This window comes from Bufo gargarizans, chromosome 11 (assembly GCF_014858855.1).
Source record: "Bufo gargarizans isolate SCDJY-AF-19 chromosome 11, ASM1485885v1, whole genome shotgun sequence".
Classification (NCBI taxonomy): Eukaryota; Metazoa; Chordata; class Amphibia; order Anura; family Bufonidae; genus Bufo; species Bufo gargarizans.
The window spans coordinates 86,859,803-86,883,589 of NC_058090.1; positions in this window are offsets into that span (position 1 = coordinate 86,859,803).

Genomic DNA, 23,787 nt, shown 5'->3' on the forward strand with positions numbered 1-23,787 from the left:
CTTACAGCTTATGAAACCCCAAAGTCACAATCTCAGGTCCCCTTTGCTCAGGGGGTATGGATTAATTAGCTGACTAGAGTGTGACACTTTGAGCCTAGAATATTGAACCTTTTCACAAAATTCAAATTTTAAGCTGCATTAATGTAATTCCTTTTAATTTGCATTACTGAAATAAATTGACTTTTGCACGATATTCTAAATTTTCGAGTTTCACCTCTATGTGTTAGTGACAAAGTCAATAAAAAAAAAAATATATATTTTTTTTTACCATTACAGAGTTTTCGCTTCCATGAAGAACTGTGTGCAAGCTTGCCCCGTGTATATATTCGTTTGCTATTAATACAAACGCCTCTGTTTTTGCAGCCGCCATAAATCGAACTAAAGTGATGAAAATATACTTACAAACAAACCAGAATTTCGTGCATGATATCACTATTCTGTTCATTGAGAGGTATTTTTTTTATAGCTGAAGGTGTTCCCTGGTATGATCCAATGTACACGGACCCGAATGAGCCGCTCCCAAGTACCATGTCCGTGTTGAATTTGATTTGATTTGCTTCAACATAGGGGACACGAGGCAGATATTCTGTAATTTTAATAAAATAAAACTATGTTGAACGATCCACCAATTTGAATTAATTAAACTTTTCAATCTTATAAGGTTCTATCTATAATTAATCGCCAATACACTATTTAGGTGCCTTTCATAGAGGAACCAGATTTAGTTTACTAAGATGAGTGAATAAATATATCAGAAACATGCGCTTGCAATATCGATAAAATCAAATAAAATTTAGTTTGATACTAAACTGAAAAGCTGAAAAACACCCATCTAAAATAATATGTACTTACCAGATTGGATTAATGGTGCAGGTGGTGTAGATGCAGAAGCATTAGTTGTATCAGACTTTGGATGTTTTCCAGGTGTTTCTGCAGTATTTAAATCAAAATTCTGAAAAATAAATAATAAATTTGTTATTATAAATTTGGCAATAAAAGTGATGCAAGTAATTAATCACATAAGCGACGTAATTGAGCCACCCATCTTTAATCGCTCATAACATTGAAAACAGTTAAATTTCCATCCGCAGGATTGGGAATGCTTGTTGGTGGTCCAACAGCTGGGAAGCCACCACAATCATATAAAAAAAGTGTACTATTTATCTCCTACTTCGCGTTGCTGCATCAACACAAAGTTCTTTATACGTTCAATGTAAGAAATCTGTAGACACAACTTTAAATGAATAAATTGACAAAATATAAATCAATGAATAGTTATAAAGGAACTTACCTTAAGCAATGAGTCTTTAATAAGAAAAAAATTAAAAATTTGCTTAGAAAAGTATAGCATCAAAATCCATTGCACATAGACATGAAATCAAGGGAGCGTCACAATTAGCCATAGAAGAAGCAGGACATACATGTAAGTCCTTTTGCCCTCTCCTGGTGTATGAAACACACTTAGGGCTCTTTCATACGAGCGCGTGAAGCCCATGCCCATATTGCGGCACCCATTTGCGGATCCGCATTATGCGGACACCGTTCCATTGGCATTCCGCATCATGGATGCAAACTCATTCATTTCAATAGGTCCACAAATCCGGAGATGCAGAACGGAACCACGGAAGCACTACGCAGTCCTTTCTGGGGTTCCGTTCCATGCTTCCGCACCACAAAAATATTGAGCATACTCTGTTTGCGTAACGGAGGGACCGCGGACCCATTAAAGTGAATGGGGCCGCGATCCCCTTGCGGCTGCCACAACAGTAGGTGCCCAGGCATTGTGGAACGCAAATTGCGGTCCACAGCACGGGATTCTCACGGCAGGAAGCGCACGGTGTCATAGCAACCAATGATGCCGTGCGCTCCTGCTCTAAGCATGTTATACAGCCCAGGTTACTACATACAGTTCACGTCTGTGTTAAACGTACGTGTGAATCCTGTCTTAGGCTACATTCACACAATCGTGACTGTGTCCGCATATGTTACACAATTATGTGAACCCATTCACCGTCCATGGGGCCAGATCTGAAGCGTGGACCAGAACTTATGGGCTTCGGCCCCAAACTTCTGGTCCACAGCTCCGCAAAAGATAGAACATGTCCTATTCTTGTCCGCAGCAGTGGACAAGAATAGGCATTTCTATTGGGGGAGGAGGGGTGCCGGCTGGGTGTATTGCGGATCCGCACTTTGGGGATTGGTAATACACTACAGTCGTGTCAATGTAGCCTTATGGAGAGGATCTTCAACGGCTGTGCATAATTGGTTGTCACCAATAAAAACATACAGTAATATGGGTATTTAGGTTGAACAATTTAAATTTTATGGATTTGAAATTAAGACTGAAAACCCTGGGCCATAAAAAAATATAATAAAAAAATAAAAATTTTAATTTAAAACAATTATATCGCTGCATCCTAAAAAGTTAACACAGGGATGAATGAACCACAATGACCTTCATATAGTTGCCGTGTTTGAGTGGAACAATTCATATTTTACCCCAGTTCCTTTACCCGTTTCAGAGATTTCGCAGAATCCTGCTATATCCTAATTAACTCAACTGCATCGGGGTCATGTTTGAAGACTATATTTACCTAAGACGTTGCCCCATAGTTTGCTTTTTATTCTGCCACGCTCATTAAAAAGATCAATTTTCCGGGGCATGGCTGTGCAAACGGGACCAAGTAGATGTTGTTAGAGATTATCATAGTGTTTAAAACATCAGCCAATAGAGTTAGTTGTATATTTGCATAATCAAATATTATGCTAGATCTCTGAAACTGCAAAAAAGATAGGGGTGAAAAATTAATAGACTAAGGATCACACACACACACACGTACTTTAATTACTTAACGGGATTAATTAAAAAAACAACTATAAAAAATAACAATTTAGAATAGTTTAATTAACTTTTTTTGGTTGCGCGCGGGTAGGGGCCCTTGGATCATAATTTCAATTTTTTTTAATATACATACATATGAGCTTGACTCAATATTTTTCCTCTGTAATAACAAAAATATATGAATAAATATCAACATGTAGTTCAAAATAATATTTACATTTCTAAATATCTAATCTTTTAAAACATGTATGCCCAACATGAAAATTTTGAAAAAAAAAAAACGGTAGCGAGATCTTAGGCTCAGAACAAACTCCATGAACGCAAGCTGAACCGGTCACCTGAAACTGAGATACAGTTTTACGGAGATCTGCTACCTCCAGACCCTGCATATGTTCAGTCAAGAGTGAAACTGGATCCATGCTTAAGACGGTTTTGGCGGTTTATAATGTCACGGATGGTGTTGCAGAAAACTAGAAGATAACAAACGAAGATCCGACTGACTTGATCCCAAACTAAGGAACATAAGGGATCCTTGGATCATAATTTCAATTTTTTTTTTAAATATACATACCATATGAGCTTGACTCTGTAATAACAAAAATATATAAATAAATATCAACATGTAGTTCAAAAAAAATATTAAAATGTCTAAATATCTAATCTTTTAAAACATGTATGCCCAACATGAAAAAATATTCTTACCTTAGATGACCGTGACATATGACACTCCAGAAAGCCTAAAAAAAAATTTAAAGTAAAAAAAAATATTTTTATTTTTTTAAATTATATCAAGACTACATATGAAGTTAGTTGTATTAGTGAAATAATCTACCTGATGAAAAATCGGACACGTTATTGATTTCCTGTAAGGATAAATGGAAAACCAAAAAATTTAATGACTGCTTCATGGCAAAATATATTTCGCTTCTACATGTAAGCGTAAATTTATCAGATTATATATATCCTGCTTAATAGTAAGTATTGGCGTCATGTATTTGACCCTGTTCACCCATTTACCTGTTCACCCATTCTTAGTGCATTTAGTAGTGGGGATGGTTAAATTTGTAACATTTTTATGAATGACTCTATAATCAAGTTTAACAGTTAGATATACTAACTATATTGCAAAAGGTTAACACGAGAAACAAAATCTGTGATCCAGGAAGTAAATAAACTTATTATGGAGTTACTTTTTTTTATATTTGTTATTATTTAGAAAGTGTAACCTTTTACTAAATTAACATTTAAAAAAAATATGAAGAAACTTCATTAAAGTGCTGGGTTTCCAAACAAGTATGCATACACCCATTTTTAAACAGAAAGGCTACGTTTAAGCAATATCATTTCCGGGCATAATTCGGTATGTACATTCCATAGTAGCAGATTAAAAATGATATGATTGGTATTCTGCTGCACTCTGCCCATAGAAAAATGTATGATGCAGATGTTAATGCTGCAAGAATCACGATTCCGGTGTCTGCATGACTAATTGATATGTAGATGTTTTATGAAGAGTCAGCACGGAAATGCCTTGCCGTCACTCATCTCACCCCAGTCCAATGAAATAACAGCTTTATTCTATCTCACAAATCTCAGATTTGCAACAGTCTGACCCCCCTGAATGAGTCACAATAGTTTTTTGAAAAAATTACATTCCTCAAAAACCTTAATGAAAAATTTGTGATCCAAAACTTACTGTCATTGTGACCCTCATACAACCCCCCCTTCCATTTTCTTGTTTTCTACGGTAAGTGTCCGAGCAAATATCTGACTTTACAAAGGTTTATGGTTCTTTAATTTTTACATTTTGTTAATAGATGATTCACAAAAGCCTAAGGAGGCGATCATATGGAGTATGTAAAAACTAAAACATAACTTTTAATACATATTACTAATATATAGTATCCCTGAAAATATATGATATACAATACATTACATAGAAATTGTAGTAGGAAAAAGTTGGTGCACGGCGGCACCTATAGGTAATCAATTGTCCTACCACAACCTGGAAGGTTCCAGAGCTCCACGAAGCTAAAAATAGAAGATGAAAGCTATCCCTGGGTACAGTGACGTGGTGATGAAAAATGACAGGGGAAAGGGAGATATCCCTAGTTGCGCCCTAGGTGGGGGGTACTGCTCTGGCCCTAATAGCTATATATATATATATAGCAGCCTAACAACAGAGCACCCGCCCTGATAAGGACGACCCTGTCAGGAACCTTGCCATGAAATAAATAGCCCTAGTACGCCCTGCTCCAATCTGTCCCTACATGCACTTTTCACCTTCAGAAAAAGGACTCATCAGGGGAAACATGGGGAGCTGAGCACAAATGTAGTTGGGATCCGTTGTATGAGCCGTGATGAGCTGGCCCACAATTATCCGTTCCCAAATAATGTCAGAGCTGGATCTAGATGTAGAATCAGCTCAAGAAAGCAAGAATTGGGCGGTATTGTGGCGTATGGTACTAGCGGCCTAATATGCGCAGGCGTTGATAAGCCTAACTTACCTATAGAGGCCACTGGTCTTTTAAAGGGAGCGCCATCCTAAAACGAGGCTTGGATCTCTCCCTGGGACACAGTGAACACTGATGACGTCACCGCGTATTGAACGCGCCTGGACATGCGCAGTTCAACCAACGTGGTTGCCAGGTGACCGGGACGCGTCTCCGGCAGCTGTCAGTATTGCGATCCACCAGATGAGCGTCCGCAATGAGGAAATGGTATTTAGGACGTTATATGGAAATAGTTTTAAAGCTAATGGCATCAAGCACGTAGGAACACTTATAGTAGGCCCATATCAAGGTTGCAGGAGGAAAGTTCAAGATAGGGGTCGACAGTCCACAGAATCAACGCAGCTACTGCACCTATATTGTATAGTGTATATGATAGTCAATCGCACATGTGCAGTCTATATACACCATAAGAAACCATAAATATAAAGAATGTAAGGAATCAAGGTGTTAGGGGATTAGATGAAGCAACTATAATTAAGCTGCTCATTCAATCCTGATGGAGACATGGTTTGTAGACGATAGGTCCATCGGGCCTCATGCTGTAATAGGATGCGGTCCCAGTCTCCACCACGTATGGGTGGATGAACCACCTCAATGCCTATGGCTTTTATGCATTTAGGGTTACCCTGGTGACACTCATGTACGTGTCTGGACACTGCAGTGTCTCTACTGTTAGCAATGTCTCCCAGGTGTTCCCCTATGCGTCGCCGGAACTCCCTTTTCGTTTTCCCAATGTATTCCTTTTTACAGTCACAAGTGATCTTATAAATAACCCCCTTAGTCCTGCAATTAATAAAATGCTTAATTGTAAAGGATTTCATTAGGTTAGTACTGTAAAAAGTTTTACTGCATTGGATCGTGTTACATGCAACACAACCGCTGCATCTGAAGCATCCTTTAGGCTCGCGGTCCAACCAAGTGCCTTTTTGTGGGGCAGGAGTGTAATGGCTTTGGACTAAAAGATCCCGTAGGCTGTTACCCTTCCTGAAAGTGACCTGTGGATAGTCATGAATGACCTACCTGATGTCTGGGTCCATTAACAGGATGGGCCAAAGCTTTTTGAGGATCTCTTTTACATGTCCTGACGCACCATCAAACGTGGTGATGAGGCGTATTTTCTGATCCCCATTCTCCCGGGCAGCCATGGCAGACTGGACTTCCACTCTAACTATGGATTTTATTTCCTCAAGCAAACTGGATGTCTCAGACTTGACTACTGAGGCGGTACACTCCTTACATAGCAGTTTAGACCCAGAGGAAGGTAAGCGCTTAGCACTGAGGCCACACTTCCTGGGTTTAACCTTAGTGGAAGAGGAGGACTCCTTTTCTCCATGCAATACACAAGAGAGAGAAGGGTCAACCACTACAGTGTAAACAAACATACAAGGGGCGCCTGAAACAGGCTACTCACAGAACCCGAAGTAGTGTGGGGCTCCAATCCAGAGCCGGCGGTGGTAGGGGAACTCATCGTCGGTCCCGTCCACAACAGGTTGCCAAAGCACTGCAGGCAGGTGAGGAGACGCTGGGAGCATTCTGAAGGCCGCCATGGCATTTTTATACTTTCCAGCCAGTCCTCCGGCCGCGTGACGTCATGACGCTAAGCCATGCCCCCTCAGCGTCCAACGTCATCACCCGGCGGCCGGAGGGAAGAGCGCCCTAGCCTCGCTCCAGCCGCCTATCCACTCTGCATCAAGCCCCACTGGACCGCCACAGGAGGGAGCTTCACCGGTGCCACCAAACACAGAGGTGCCCGGGCACAGGCCGCATACAGAGGAGGGAAGAGCCGGACCTCCTGAACTGACCTCAAGCCTGACAACAATCCGGTAAGAGAAAAAAAAAGGTCAAATTATTTGCAGGGTTAAGCTTAGGAACCCAGGCGAGCTCCCAGCACACCTCTCTGGAATTAATTCCTTGACATGACAGGATAAAACACTGGTGATGAGGGGAAGGGGTGGGGTTCTTAACCTCTGTGTTTTTTCCTGTCCTATCAGAGGAAGTCAATCTCAAGCTGTCAGGGAGACGACTGGGGAAATATATATATATATATATATATATATATATATATATATATAGAGAGAGAGAGAGAGAAAATTATGATTGTTTTCCTTTAAAGTAGAATATCTAATATACACAATATGCAGACTAAAACAATGGGTTAAATTTATCAAAACCTGCACTGAGGAAAAGTTGACCAGTTGCCCATACCAACCAATTGAATTTCTCTTTACAAAGCGATTTGACTAGTTATTTTTTTTTACTTTTTTTTTTAAAATAAATTAAAAAAAATTGTTTCACAATTCTTATTTCCATAATATAAATTATTTTCAGAATAATTCTTATCCATTTACCTCCCCTACCCAATTTTAATAGTTGCTACAAGCAACTGGTCAACTTTTCCTCTCCTTAGATTTTATAAAACATCATAATATGTCCAAAAATCTTTACATGTTACAGGTTCTATATGATACAAATTTTGTACTATCATGAGATTTCCAATGTTTAACTAAAGTTATAACTAAAATTTGTCAAAGAAATATTGAACTAACTTTCAAAAATGTTTCTTTGGCTTTCGTAAGTGGAAATAGTTTTTTTTTTTGCCAAGTTTAGTGTGTTACTGACTTCTTTTCATTTCTGAAAAAATTTCGGCAGCGTCTAAAAGTAATAAATACAATTATTTTGTAGCTGTTAAACAATATAAATCAATGTCTATGTAGAGAACAAGAGCTTGTACTTTGTCCCATACAGCGTCCACAGAATTGTTAATGGAGCAGCCCTCACGTAGTGTCCCAAGGAAGAGCTAACCCTAGCAAAGCTCACAAATAGTACATGTAGTTCCTCCCTATACTATAGGGAAGCACAAACAGACAGCCAGTAAGTGATGACACTTCAGTAATAAAGGTATTTATTTAATTGAGTTAGATGCTCATTCTGATTGATAAACTAAAGCCATTGAATGCTTTCAGGTATGAACTGTAACTGTGTCCGTAACATTGTATATTATGTATGGTTCAACATTAGAATATTCTGTAAAAGACCATTGTCTATTGAAAATATAGTCATCTGAGGCCATTGCCAATGGATGGGCCACTTTTCATGGAGACATTAATTACTACTACATAGACAATGTACATTTGCAATATGTAGTATTTATACAAAAAAACTTATAGTACTTTTTTATATGATTGAAATACCTTTGCATTTTGACATTGCTGATGTACTTGGCAAGTCAGTCAATAAACTTTTTACTTTTGTGTGAAACCCCTTCTCCGTTAAAATGCCTAAAGAGACAATGAAAATCAATTAATCTAAACTATGCATCTTAAATTACTTTTTTCATTATCCTTTGAATAACATGGAAGTTATTTGATACAGCATGGTGGCATATCTTAAACATGCAAACCTTTAACACACAAAGCTAACACAAATTCCAGATTAGAACGCCACCCTGTGTTTTAATAAAAGAGCATTGAAGAAGCTTACATAACAAAAAATAAGAAAATATATACTATATAAAAGTTATAGAATTGACAACATAGTGATATGCCTCATGTGAACACAGTGTCCATCTTATCCTAATAAATAATAGAAGTTGACAGTAACACTTTGGAAGGGCAAATAAACGTTGCAGACACATTACAGAATTAATTTTTTAATAAATTAAGCGAGAACAAAAGTCAATTTGACTGTAAAGGAAATTATAACACCTTATATGCGAATGAAGATTATGCAGCATATCTACAACCTGTGTTTCCAAAATTACATAATCTAAAAATTAAATATATATCATATTTAAGAATAATTACCATCTTGCATATCCTTTCTTAATTGGTCCTATTCTTCAACAGCCTTTATTTTTTCAGCCATATCTAAAAATAATAAAAATAAAAATCATAGCAATATTTAAGTTTATTGTGAGATGTCAAGCGGTGCACTCATGTGAAACACTGGCTCCATGTCACAAGTAAATGAGAATAACTACTATGAATATTGAAATAAAGTACAGGTATTGAGCGGCTTACAGAGGAGGCTGGGGAACCGGCTAGCCTGCTACATTGCAAAGCTACTCGCTATTCAAGATACTTGGGTGGTGGTGGGGGATAACTGCTAGAGTACAGCACCAATAACAGTAAGTAATCCATTTTGAAATCCTTTACTACCAAACTATAAACAAGTTTATTGTTAATTTAAATTGTGTTTTAGAAATATAAGGGGGAAATGATCACAGTAAATAATTAACATCATTTCTTTACACTGTCTAAGAAATGAGGGGCAATAAATATCTGGCCATAATGACAGTATATACAAAAGTAGAATTAATTACAAAACATGGCCAAAACTAATATACAGATAAAATACCAAAAATATTAACCTTAAAAAAAGTATTACAATGTAACGGTGATGTTACTGTATATGACATATAACTTGCGTTAGTAGCAGACTGCTTTGTAAAACACTCGCTATGCAAATCAATTACTGTGGCTGCACGTGCCTGCAATAGAAAAAAGTAGGGTACTACTTTACCTGTCCTTTCAGCGTGAAGGAATTCTCCAGAACTCTCTACTATCCGGAACACACGCGGCGTCCCACGTGGTAGACAGGTTGTGACTTGACGTCCCACGTGACCAGAATGCTGTAAGGTAAGTGGAGAGCGAATTAGATAGCTCAGTCTCTCAAGGTACTAATGCTAGGACCGTATGCTGGCACCGTTCATATATAGATATTGCAACCATAAATCCATATAATCCTCAGTATTCTTCATGGGTTTATAAAAAAAGAAGAAATGCGCTCACTGTCTCGTACCATACACCTTTCATGGTGAACCACCCCTTCCTCAGTGGTTTGAAAGAGTGAGCATCTGTGTCTCCCTTATATAGGTCAAAAGGCCAGCCGTGGTGTTTGTATGCCACAGTGAATTCACATAATATCCTGGACCGGGATCTAAAGGGACAGGATATCATAAACATTATTGGTAAAATTAATAGCAAGGAGTAAAGAAAGAAATAATTACTCTTACCGGTAATAGATTTTTCCGATAGCCTCCACAACAGCACTTATAGGAGGGATGTCCACGCCCCGGACAGGAAACAACGACAGTAGAAGCAGAAGATTTAAGGGCGTCCTCCCCCTTACCTAGTCAGTCAAAAAGAGAGGACACGGAAGTGATGGTAAAAAAAAATTCATATGTATTAATAACCAAGGAAAATTACATCATTAGAAAGAAAACAATAAATCTTAGCAGCACTGAGATCCATGTAACAAATATATCAGGGAGGGAATCCCAGTGCCATTGTGGAGGCTATCGGAAAAATCAATTCCCGCTAAGAGTAATTATTTATTTTCCCTAACGCCTCCACAACGGCACTTATAAGAGGATTAACAGAGTAATAGGATCAGGGAGGGACAGCAGAAAGTACCCTGCGCCCAAATGATAAGTCTTGGTTCTTAAGGACGTCCAGTCTGTAGTGATTGAAAAATGTCGTAGGATTGGCCAAAGTTGCAGGCTCTACATATCTGTTCTAATGATACTGATGCCGCCTCAGCCCATGAGGATGACACTGCTCTGGAGTGAGTCCTTAGCCCAACCGGGGGCTGGAGGTCTTTCTGTAGGTAAGCTAGCTTGATCAGATTTTTTATCCATGTGGATATCGTAGGTTTGCTAGCCCCACGACCTTTGTTGGGCCCTTGGTACTGTAGGAACAGTTGGTCCGAGTTCCTGAAAGATGAGATTCTGTTGAGGTAGCAGATTACAACCCTTCTTATATCCAAGTTGTGATATTTCTTCTGTTTTTCCAAAGTTGGTAAAGGACAGAACGAGGGCAGCGATACTTCTTGTTCACAGTGAAATCTAGACACTACCTTAGATAGGAAGGCTGGGCAATGTTTCAGAATTATGCGGTCATCGAGGATCGTCAGGTTTATAAGAAAAAGCTTGGATCTCCCCGACTCTTCTGGCAATTGTAATGGCCGTAAGGAACACGGTCTTCAACGTGCGAAGTCTCAAGGATATTTCTTCTATTGGCTCAAATGAAGGAGACATTAAGACAGATAATACTAAGTTAATGGTGGGTAGATAATGATGAAAAACAGCGGCACTGCGCGAACATGTAGATCACCTAAGCCCCTTGTAATGCAGGAAGTCCTTAGACTAGCGGCTTCACCAACAGACCCGGATCGTGGTGCTCAGCGTAAATAGAGATAAACTTCATGGACAGTAGAAAGAAAAGACGCGGCACTCACCGAGGTCTGGAAATCTTCATGAGGCTTAAATGCTTACTTAGTGCCGTACTTCACAGGCTGGGTAGCGGGATGGCCACGGTGCGGATTGGCGCTTCTTCAGACCGCCTATGGCGCACAAACGTACATTTAAGGGAGGCCGCTGATCATCACCATGGTGGAAACAGAGAGAGGGAAAATATGAACATTACAAACGCATACATGATTGCAAAACAGCAAAGACATAGTAACATTCCATCTAACCAGGAGGCGACAAATTCCAGAGATTTGACATCATGATAAAGGGAGGATACAATACTAATAATACATAGAGAAACAAAATCTCAAAGTAGCATGGTTAACTAACATAAACCATGAATGCACCCCATGGATGAGGGATACCAGCCTAAAGACGGCGGGCAACCCCTCCCAAGGGGGTGCATACGTGGAAGCACCTATGCTGCACAAAGCAGAACAGAATGGTGAAAAAGGGAATAAATAAAGAATTTAGAGGGAACAAACCCATCAATAATACAAAGGTCAAAGAACTATAAAAATACCACCATGTCATTTTTATCGTTAAGGCCATGGGATCCCATGGCACCCGTCTTGATGATCCATCGAGCCTCCCGCTGGAACAAGAGGCGGTGGTGATCCTACGGCCTCAATGCCAGCAAAAGAGAGGCTAGATGGATCACCATTGTGGGCAGAGCGGATATGATCGATCAAGCGGGGTGAACCTCGACCAGTCCTAATGGAGTTAAGGTGTTCCCGTACTCTCTCAAACAATGGCCTGATGGTCTTGCCAATGTAGAACCTACTACAGGTACATGATACAACATAGACCACGTATGAGGTACGACAGGTAATAAACTCCCTGACCTTGTATGTTACACCCCCAATGATAGTGTCTTTCCCTGTGAATTATGGGAACAAAAGGAACATGTTCCACATTTGTAGTTACCCTGGGGTATTCTACTCTGCAGCCAATTAGACTGTTTTGAAGGCCTTAACACACTGTGGACCAATCTGTCTTTCAAAGTATGGCATTTTTTGAAGGTGATCAGGGGTCTATTTGAGACAACCCCCCCCCCCCCCCCCCAAAGAAGGTTCACCTTTAAAAAAAGGTCCCAGTTGTTCAACACAGCTCGTTTCACTATCTCGGCTGCTGGACTAAATTTAAAGATGAACGCAAACCTGTCCTCGTTGCTATCCTGAATCCTGTCACTAAGGAGACTAAGTCGTGGACGGAGAGCTGCTCGATGGAGTGCATCGACCACGTCCCTCCTGGGATAACCCCTTTCGAACAACCTCTCCTTTAGTTGGTGAGCCTGCCTAAAATAATCTTCGTCAGTGCTATTAATTCTGCGCAAACGTATAAATTGGCCAAAAGGAACAACGTCCTTTACTGCCGGGGGATGGAAGCTGGTCTGGTGGAGCAGCGAATTGGTTGCGGTAGGCTTACGAAAGCCTGTAGTGCGCAAGACCCCATCAACGACGGTGACGTGAACATCCAGAAAATCTAGATTGTTGCCACCGAAGTTGAGGGTGAACTTCATGTTCATTTTATTGGTCTCATTGAGATGCTGCACGAACTGCCTGCTCAAACATTCGCTGCCCGACCAGACCAGGAACACATCATCGACGTAGCGCAGATAATGATAGACATACGTGAGAAAGGGGTTATCCATGGAAAAAAAACATACGTCTCCTCAAACACCGCCAGATACAGGTTAGCGAAAGTGAACGACACCGGTGTGCCCATCGCTGTACCTAGTATCTGGCGGTACCACTGACGATTGAACTGAAAGACATTGTTGGTGAGTATTAGATCTAAAGTTACTTGTACGACCTCAGAAAAAACAGCACTCTTGTCCGAGCGACTGTCCCTGGGAGATGGGACAGCGATTTGTGCACTTTCGGAACATAGTACCAGGCTGGGTTCTTTGGGAACTTGCGGACCAACTTGTCTAAAATACTTTTGGGCAGGAACTGTATGTCAGCATACTTAGAAAGAAGTGAATGAACCCTGGCCAGTATAGACTGGACAGGGTTGTCACTAAGCTTCTGGTACACACTGCTATCTTCTAATTGTCTGGATGCTTCCTCCAAGTAATAGGCCTTGGTCATCAGGACCACGTTGCCCCCCTTGTCGGCGGGCTTGATGACCACATCATCAAGACCACAGAGCCATTGTAAGGCAGCCCGTTCCTCATGAGTAATGTTAACTTAGTGCACTGATTTATCCGGTTGCACCCCCTAAGGTCCCAGGGAGCAACAGTAGGACTGGGCTACAGGGGTCTTTCTCACAGCACCTTTAAGAAAGCGCTTTACTAGAGAGGACTCTGCCAACTTGATGTAAAAAAACACACACTTAGGGCTGACACCTACACTATAAGGGTTGCTCGTCTGAGGCCTTTGTCAAGTTCAGCTTGAAGGAACTGCAGAATTTGAGGAATGTCTGGCAAAATTACATCAGCCGTGAATTTTTTAAAAGCTTTCCAGGTCCGCAGATAAATTCTGGATGTTATGGGTTTTCGGCTGAGCATAAGAGTGGAGATAACTGAATCAGAGAGTCCCTTCTTTTTTAAGGTGTTGCGCTCAGTCTCCAGGCCATCAAGTTCAAGTGTTTGGGTGATTTACTGGGCCTTGATGAAGGAGATCCGGTACGGATGGGAGAATCCAGGATTCCCCTGCCGAAAGATGAAGTAGCAGGGGAACCAGGATCTTCTCGGCAGTAAGGTGCTATAAAGATTACCTTGGCCTTTTCTTCCTGCACCTTCATCAGAGTCTTTAATATTAGGCTGAAGGGAGGAAAAGCATTGCAGAAATTGGTGGCTCACTCCCTGTTTCACTAATGAATAGGTGCACTGCCCCACATCACTCCCTGTTGCTGATAGAGTGAAAGAAAAAATTGGATTGAATTGGGCAGTCGCTCAATATCAAGCAACCATAGACAAGTTGGATTGTATCAGATGAATTTATATATCACTCTTGAATCATTTTACAACATGTTGCATAAAACATATACATTAAAAACAATTATAATAAAAGCACAATGATAAAAGCACAATAATAAACCTAGGCTAAAGCTCTGTGGCACTGGGATTCCTTGAAAGGGGCTCTTTAGCCAAATTTATCAGTAGGTAGCCCCAAAAAACACTGCAGTCCAGAAACATATGAACTTGTAAATTTATAAATTACACTGCTCATAAGAAAGTCATTAACATCCACAAATACTGTACTTTGTACAAGGTACTTTACCGCTCCTATATTCGGTCCGCTTGTACATCAGATATCAAGTGCAGTGCTCTTGTTGTGAGCTTCCAGGACCTGTCGGTAAAGTCTATGTATGAGGTTTCCCACGCTCCTGGATAGCAGGTGCCGTTTGCTTTCACCGCTCTGACCTTCCAGGACCTGTGTCGCGTCCCACGTGGTTTGCTGGACAGGTCAGGTGACTTGTAATTTCCAGGCGGGGTTTTCAAATGGATAATAAAGATGATGATCCGTAGGTACTTGCGATTAAAGGTGGTTCTTCTTGATAATCCCTCACTGTCTTTGTGACGCAATGCACGTTTGGACAGCGAGGGAGTCAGAAGACACGGATTTCAACTTAATATCTCATGGGTAGTCTGCTTCAGTGCCTCTATAGATTGTAAAGACTTATAAAAAATCGCAGTATGCGATTTATTCATACTATCCATAGTGCCATATATAAAACTTATAATGAAGCTATTAAAAACAAATATGCAATTCTTCCATTATTAGTATTCATTCAGTAGAACAATGAGTCAGAATAAAAGCTTTTTATAAAATCATATAATTAAATTTTACTTTAAAAGGCTTAAAATTAAGAACCACATTATAAAATTGAAGAGCACATGTTAAAATTAAAAACGCATCATAAAATTGAAAAAACGCACATGCGGTTCCTTTGCGTTTCTATGCGTTTTTTTTCCAAAAATATTAGAAAAATAAAATGGAGACTGCTGGTGTCTTGCTAGAGTGAATCTTGTATGTTTGTTCTCATATAGTGGTATATGTGGTGAACCGGGCGTGGGCCTACCATGAAGGGGAGATCTGGGTGCTGATTAACAGCCTGACACAGATGTCCCATTCACTGATAGGCCAACACCCCTTTTAGAGGAACCCAAAGAGTTCCATATCGGCATTTAGACCCTTTGGGATTAGGGAATCAAATTCAAATATCCTCTTTGATTCTTTTCTCGACATTTGGAGGATATGGTTCCCCCCTCTCCATGGGTATCCAACTCTCTCAATTGCCATATATCTGAGGGTAGATGGGTCACTTTTATGGTAGTCCTTATAATGCCTAGATAAAGAATGCAATTCATATCCTTTTTTTATATTAGCGACATGTTGTGATATTCTCTTTTTTAATGGCCGTTTAGTTCGTCCTATATATTGCTTGCGACATGGGCATTCTATCAGATATATTACATAGGTTGAATCGCATGTTAGGCCCTCTTTAATATCTAGGCTGAATGTACTTTGAGTTGAGACTGCTTTTAGAGTTTTTTGATTCTGATATAGTGTCCGTTTGTTAAACTGGACATGTTGGAGCATAGCTTCCTCAAAAAAGACATCAACATGTGATGCAATGAGTAGAATCACTCACAAAATGGTGACATGGCTTCAAGATTATTATTCTGTCAGCAGTTAATTTTGAAAGATTAAAGTCTATTATTATATTACACTAGCATGTGAAAATAATCATTATATAATTGTCAAGAAGTAAGATTACATATAAATGTATATATCTATATATACATGTGGCAATAACGCTCCATTACCAAAACCGGATTACCACACGGATGAGTATAACGCCAGTAACACCCAACCATGTAGAGAGGTCAACACGGAAGCCAGGCATCCTTTCCAGGACAACCGACAACACCATGTTAGAACCTAAGTCCGTATTAAAATAATAAATAAAACAAAAAACTTTCATTAGGTTTATCAATCAGTCTTGTACAATGTTAAGTGCACAAAACCTTTTGAAAATGGAAGCCCACATGCGGTCCCCACCTTGCTAAAGTAAGAACCACAACATGGACGCCAACAACCCAATTAAAGCTAAATTCAATTTTTTTAAATAAAATAAAACAAAATAAATTATTTTGGTGAATGAAGCGTAAAACCGCATGAATGTATTAAATGAAAACATTTTTATTCTATCTATATTTCAATCAAATTCTTGACAATATACGATGAATAGTGCACATTCGCAAATATTAAACATGAACACCATTTTATGAAAATAATAATACTCAATACTTGTCATATTACAAGGGCTAATAAGTGGTCCATGCTGGTTCTCCTTTGCATGATCTTGAAAAAAAAAATTCCACAGTTAGATTTTAATAATTTAGTATATTTCAGACACATTACTTGGCAGCATTAGGCCAGACAGTAGCAGTAAAATAGTAACGCAACAGTAGAAGGCATACAAATCAAAGGGCCAAACAATTAGGATAACTACTGAAACTACCATTAAAACAGAAAAATCTGTTGTCTAAAGGCCACACATAGCTAAACTAAACTCTGCAGGAACAGGGCAGACAAAAGCAGGTAAATGTAAACACCATAGTAAAAGGTCTACACCAAGTTCGCCTAACCCTGCAGGATAGGCAGCATCATAATTTAATGTTAAAATTGGAGAATAAAGAGTAATTAGAAATACACGTTCAGGACAGACAGATGCAGCATCAACTAGATGGAAGTTTGAAATAGTTGAGCATAAGGTCTACACATAACTTGGCACAACTCAGTAGGAAATGCATAATCAACATTTAAATATAATGATGTAGTGTAAGAACAAAAATCAGCCTGATTAGCAAATTCAATAGCAGCATCAACAGGATGGAAAATGTCTAGTAAAAGGCCTAAACATAGCTCTGAATAACTTATCAGGACAGTCAGCAGCACGTTCAAAGTTGGCAGCAGCAATGTGTACTGCTGAATGGGAAACCAACAGGCCATGGTAAGCCCATAAATGAAATATGACATGTCAGTCAGCAGCACGTTCAAAGTTGGCAGCAGCAATGTGTACTGCTGAATGGGAAACCAACAGGCCATGGTAAGCCCATAACTTAATAAAAATGCAACTCTGACAGCAGCAGGTATTCAGTGTGCTGAGGAAATTTGATGACATGCATAATAATTAAAATATTTGGCATTCTAGAATGATTATTTTGATTATATTAAGATTTTGCTTCATAATTAAAAATTTATAATATATAAATAAGTAAATATATAAATAAATATTTGTAAAAAAATAAAAAAACAACGTAGTTTTGGAGGGAGAGACAAGGAGAGGGATGGACAAGGGACCCTTCAACGACCTGAACCGACAGCGGGGGCCAAGAAGTCACTGCCGATCCAGGACTCGTTTATTTAAATGAATGTAAGTCTGTCCACTGAGTCTGTGAACAGACGGGTCCGCTTGTCCGTGACCACCCCAACTGCCGCGCTAAATGTCCGCTCAGACAGTACGCTGGAGGGGGGGCAAGATAGTAACTCGAGCGCATACTGAGCGAGCTCGCGGCAGGTGTCCAGCCTGGCAACCCAGTACTCCATGGGGTCGTCGGTGCTCATGCTGTCGGAAGCACCAACGGACCCCATGTAGTCTGCCACCATGCGGGCCAGCCGCTGGTGGTGACTGCTGCTACTGGGTCGCGCAGACTGGTAGAACGACCGCATCTCACCCATAAGGTCACCTGCTCGGCTGGTGCTGCTGGGGCCAGCCACCTGCTGGGTGAGATGGGCGGGGAGAACTGGAGCGTGAGGCCGAGGGTTGGCCTGCTCCAGCCGCTTGATCAGACAGGCCCACAGTTGATCCATCCTGGCCTGTCTACGGCTGGCTGGGATGAACTGCTCCAGTATCCCCTTGCAGCGAGGGTCTAAAAGGGTGGCCAACCAATAATCTTCCCTCTCCTTGATTCTCTTGATCCGGGGGTCCCTCCGGAGGCATCGCAGCATGTGGGCAGCCATAAGGAAGAGGACAGCCCGCTGTGACTGTTCATGGCTGCCCAGGACCATGACTTCTTGGTCCTCCTGCTGCTGCTCCCGGTCGGAGCTGCCCCACCCCCGGACTAACGGTGCCCCCAACACCCTCTCTCCCTCCTGACCAGGCCCAGACTGCTGGACGTCTACAAATTCTTCCTCCTCCTCCTCGTCTTGGGCCTGGTCTTGTTGGAGCATTGCTGCCTCCTCTTGCTCCAACAAGGCACTCTCCCCAGCCTCAAGCAGGCGATCTAGTGTCCTGTCCAGCAGGAACACTAAGGGGAGCACGTCGTTGAGGCCGACATGCTCCCCGCTGACCATCTTGGTCGCCTGCTCGAATGGGGCCAACACGTGGCAGACCTGCTGTATCTGCCCCCACTCCGCATTAGTGATGTATGGGAGTGGTTGTGCTGGCCCTGGAGTGCCTTGGTCCAGCAGGTATTCCCTCACCGCCCTTAGCTGCTCCCACAACCTCTCCAGCATGTGGAGGGTGGAGTTCCACCACGTCACACTGTCCACAATCAGCCTGTGAGGTGGCAGGCTGTTGTCCTGCTGTAGTTTGGACAGGGAAGTGGCTGGCAATCCTCCGTACCCTTGGCACAATGTCACTCAACCCTTCGTATGTTCGGAGGAATTTCTGCACAACTAGGTTGAGGACATGTGCCATGCAGGGCACGTGTGTCAGACTGCCAGCATGGAGGGCGGCGAGGAGGTTGCTGCCGTTGTCACAGACAACCATACCTGCCTGGAGCCTTCGGGGTGTCAGCCACTTCTGGACCTGATCCTGTAGTGTGGCCAGAACGTCAGGTCCAGTGTGTCTCCGTTCCCCTAAGCTCACAAGCTGGAGCACGGCCTGGCAGCGGACGTGCACCACACTCGCGTTGCTACGGGGACGCTTGCTGGGGGGCTCAGCAGAGGTGGAGACAGTGGCTTGTGGGGGGAGAGCAGCCGTTCTGCCCTGGACACCCCGGGGCGGCACCACAAACTCAGATGCCGCCGTTCCCTCCCCGGCGCCTCGGAGGGAAACCCAATGGGCAGTAAAACTGATATAGCGTCCCTGCCCATGCCTGCTGGTCCAAGCATCCATTGTCAGATGCACCCTGTCACTGACAGCATGATCCAGCGACAGGGATACCTTCTGCACAATGTGCTGGTGTAGGGCAGGGACGCCAGTCCTGGCAAAGAAATGGCGGCTGGGGACACGCCATCTGGGTTGTGCCTGCTCCAACATCTGCCGGAATGGATTGCTGTCCACAAGATTGAAGGGCAGCAGATGTTGGGCGATAACCCTTGCCAGGAGCCCATTGAGTGAACGCACGCGTCGGTCCCCGGGGGCATAGGGCGCGGTGTGTTCAAAAAGGTCAGCAACCGTGGGCTGGCGCCGGACGGCAGTGGAGGACACAGAGGAGGGTGCGGTGGAGGCAGAGGTCTGGCTGCCGGTACCAGTACCTCTAGGAGAGGGAGCGGGGGGAGTGGGAACACCTTGTTGGAAGTGGTTGGGGTGGCTGCAGAACAGTGGCAGGAGCTGCTGTCCCCTGCGCACTGCTGGTGGCGCCACTGCTATGACCACCCCGCATCTGTTCCCACTCCCGCCAGTGGTTGACTCGTAAGTGCTGGGTGAGGGCAGTGGTACCCAGCCGAGCCGCAGACCTCCCTCTCCTCACCCTGGCATGGCACAGATTACAAATGCCAATTGTGGCATCATCTACTGCCAGGGTGAAGTAAGCCCAAACAGGCGACTTACGTACCACCCTCCTGTCAGATGGGGCGGTGCTGACTTGCGCCTGCTCGGGCTCGATGCGGACAGGTGGATCTGGCTGCTGCTGCCATTACCAGTGGAGCCCCTGACGCTGGGCTCACTGGCAACCTGTCTCACCATTTGCCTTTGGTGCCTACCTTCCTCCTCATCAGTACTGCTGATGCCTGACAAGGGAGGTGGCACCCATTCTCTGTCACCCTCCTCTTCGTCCCCCGATATGTCAGACACAGGGCCAACCAGTGGTGGACTGAGGGGAACAGCAGAAGTGGGGCCCCTGACCTGGCTCCTCTGTCCCCTCGCTGACGCCTGGGTCTGACTAGGTGTGGGGTTTCGCTGGCTGAAACAGCCCGCACCTGTTGGAAGGGATGTCACTGGGGTACATACAGGTGGTACCCCCTCCATCTCCTCCTCCATCCCTTCCATAAGGTCCTGACCCTCAGGACTGAAGTGCAAATCAGCCTCCTGCATTACCTCCCCCAAGGTGTCCCTCTCACTGTCGCTGTCAAACAGGAGCAGGGACGATTCTTGGGGGCTGGGGGTTGGTCCTACAGGAGACGAAGTGCAGCTGCTGCTCGGAGCCGGGGCAGAGGACTCTGTGGCACTGGCTTGTGCCACAAGAGACACAACTTCCTCGGCATCCTGAGAGGAAATTCTCCTGCTGCCAGTGGCAAAAAAATCACGAATAAGGCGGACGCCCCTGACACCTGTGTCCGCACCTCGGTGGGTAGAGGAGCGGCCCCGTGCTGGCAGCTGTCCAGCACTGGGACCAACTACTCTCCTACCCCTGCTGCTCGATCGTGAAGACCTCATTATTTATTTATTTTTATTTATACAAAAATTAAATTATATGATGTGATTTAGGGAAAAAGTTTATTGGGATGGGGACTGTCGCACAATAAAGAAAACCAAATTTATATATAATAAATCAACGAAAATATATATTTTATTTTAAACTAACAAAGGACGTAGACACTGACAATACACCGAATAACCAGTAAAAGAAAAACACTAAAACTAATTAAAAAAATTGTCTTTTTTTTTTTTAACTAACAAAGGACGTAGACACTGACGCGGACAAAAAACACGGAATAACCAGTAAAAGAAAAACACTAAAACTAAAACTTTTTTTTGTCTTTTTTTTTTAATCTAACAAAGGACGTAGACACTGACGTAGACAAAAAGCACGGAATAACCAGTAAAAGAAAAACACTAAAACTAATAAACTTTTTTTGTCTTTTTTTTTAACTAACAAAGGACGTAGACACTGACGCGGACAAAAAACACGGAATAACCAGTAAAAGAAAAACACTAAAACTAATAAACTTTTTTTTGTCTTTTTTTTTTAGCTAACAAAGGATGTAGACACTGACACGACACAAACTAAACAGTAATAAACGAAAACTAATAAAACATTTTTTTTAATTACAGACACTATACTAAACTAGAAAACAAAAAAAAACAACTAAAGCCTACACTATAACTAACCTACACCCTTCACTAGAAACTATCAGCTACACTATTCACTAACCTAAATAAATGATTATTTTTCTCCTAACTAGGCCTTACACTGCACCCTGCACTAGAAACTATCAGCTACACTAATCTATTCACTAACCTAAATAAATGATTATTTTCCTAACTCTGTACCCTAATCTTTATCCTATCAGCTACACTAACCTACCCTATCTAAAACTATCAGATTAATTCGATTTACAATTTGCTTTTAAAAAAGCAAAGCACTGCACAGTTCCAAGATCCTCTCTCAATCACCACCACATGAAACTGCACAAAATGGCTGCCGTGACAAAATCTTATATAGTAATGGGGTGGGCAACTTTCTGATTGGTTGCTAGGGATGTTGCTAACCGGTTGGACTCCTTCTCATTGGCCCACAATCTAAAATGAGGGAGGGAATAGTGTCCTCACGAAGTGCCGATATTCGCATGTGCGCTAATGAAATCGCCTTACGAAGATTCGCAACTCAATTCACTAATGTATGAATGCAAAGCCCTTTGCCTCTGTTCTGGGACGTGCCGATATTCGCACGTGCGCTAATAAAATCGCCTTACGAAGATTCGCACCTCAATCACTTTCTAGGCAATGTGAGTAAGATCTGAGCTTTTGGACTTTTGGGAATCAATCGAGATACAGTGGGGGGTGATGACAGTAGTTGACAGAGTACAGATGAATGTAATCTGTAAGGTGGAAACTAAAATAAAAAATACGAATATTCGTAAATCGAATTTTTCGAAGTTCTAAAATATTCGCGAATATGGTGCTATACTATATGAATGCACAGGCCTTTGCCTCTCTGTTCTGGGGACAAGTGTAGATATTCGCATGTGCGCTAATAAAATCGCCTTACGAAGATTCACAACTCAATTCACTAATGTATGAATGCAAAGCCCTTTGCCTCTGTTCTGAGACAAGTGCCGATATTCGCATGTGCGCTAATAAAATCGCCTTACGAAGATTCGCGCCTCAATCACTTTCTAGGCAATGTGAGTAAGATCTGAGCTTTTGGACCTTTGGGAAACAATCAATTATATGTGTACTGTAATTTTGTGGAAAAAAAACGAATATTCGTTTTTACGAATATATAGCACTATATTCGAAATATTCGCGAAGTTGCGATATTCGCGAAAAAAATTTGCTTTTCGAATATTCGCGCTCAACACTAGTGATTTTGTGATAGATAGTGATTCTGTATGGGATGTTGGTGTTTGTGATTGTGTCTCTCATTGGTGTTTGTCGATGTCTTAAATTGTAGTGATGTGGTTGTCTGTGTTCCCTCACATTTTCTCTTGTTGGGGTCGGTGTCCGTGTTCTTTTCGTTCTGGTTTTGTGATGGGGAGGTGTATAATCTAAAAAAAGAGGTGATGAAAGTGATTCATATCGATTGGATGTTGGAACATTGTAGTGGTTTAAATCTCCCCTTTTATTTGTGTCACTTTTTCCTTGTATTTTTGGGAACTCACTCTCATATTCGTCGTTATAAGGTTGGATGGTTCTCCAATCGGATAGCGTGGGTATTAGGAGATGGTTCCCAAACCAGATATATAGTATAGAAGGACTCCTGTACTCCACTTTGAGTTTTCAGTACAAAGCTTTATTTAGTGCGGTTCCAGTCAAAAAAACGTTTTCGGCTGAATAGCCTTCTTCAGTGTAACTGGAAGGGCATACAAAGTATCACAATAAATACGTGTACAGTGATCACAATACATGTGAAGTAATGCTTACAATATTTGATTTGTTTAAAGAAAAACGTACACTAAAATAGTGTTAAAGATAGGTGCGGAAAAGACATACAGCACATAACATATCGATATATTTTGTGTACAAAGAGGAAATCATGTCGACATGGCATGTGAAGAGAACGTTGTCTGTCTAATCGGGATCCTGCGGGATCATCTCCATCGGGGTAATCCATGGTG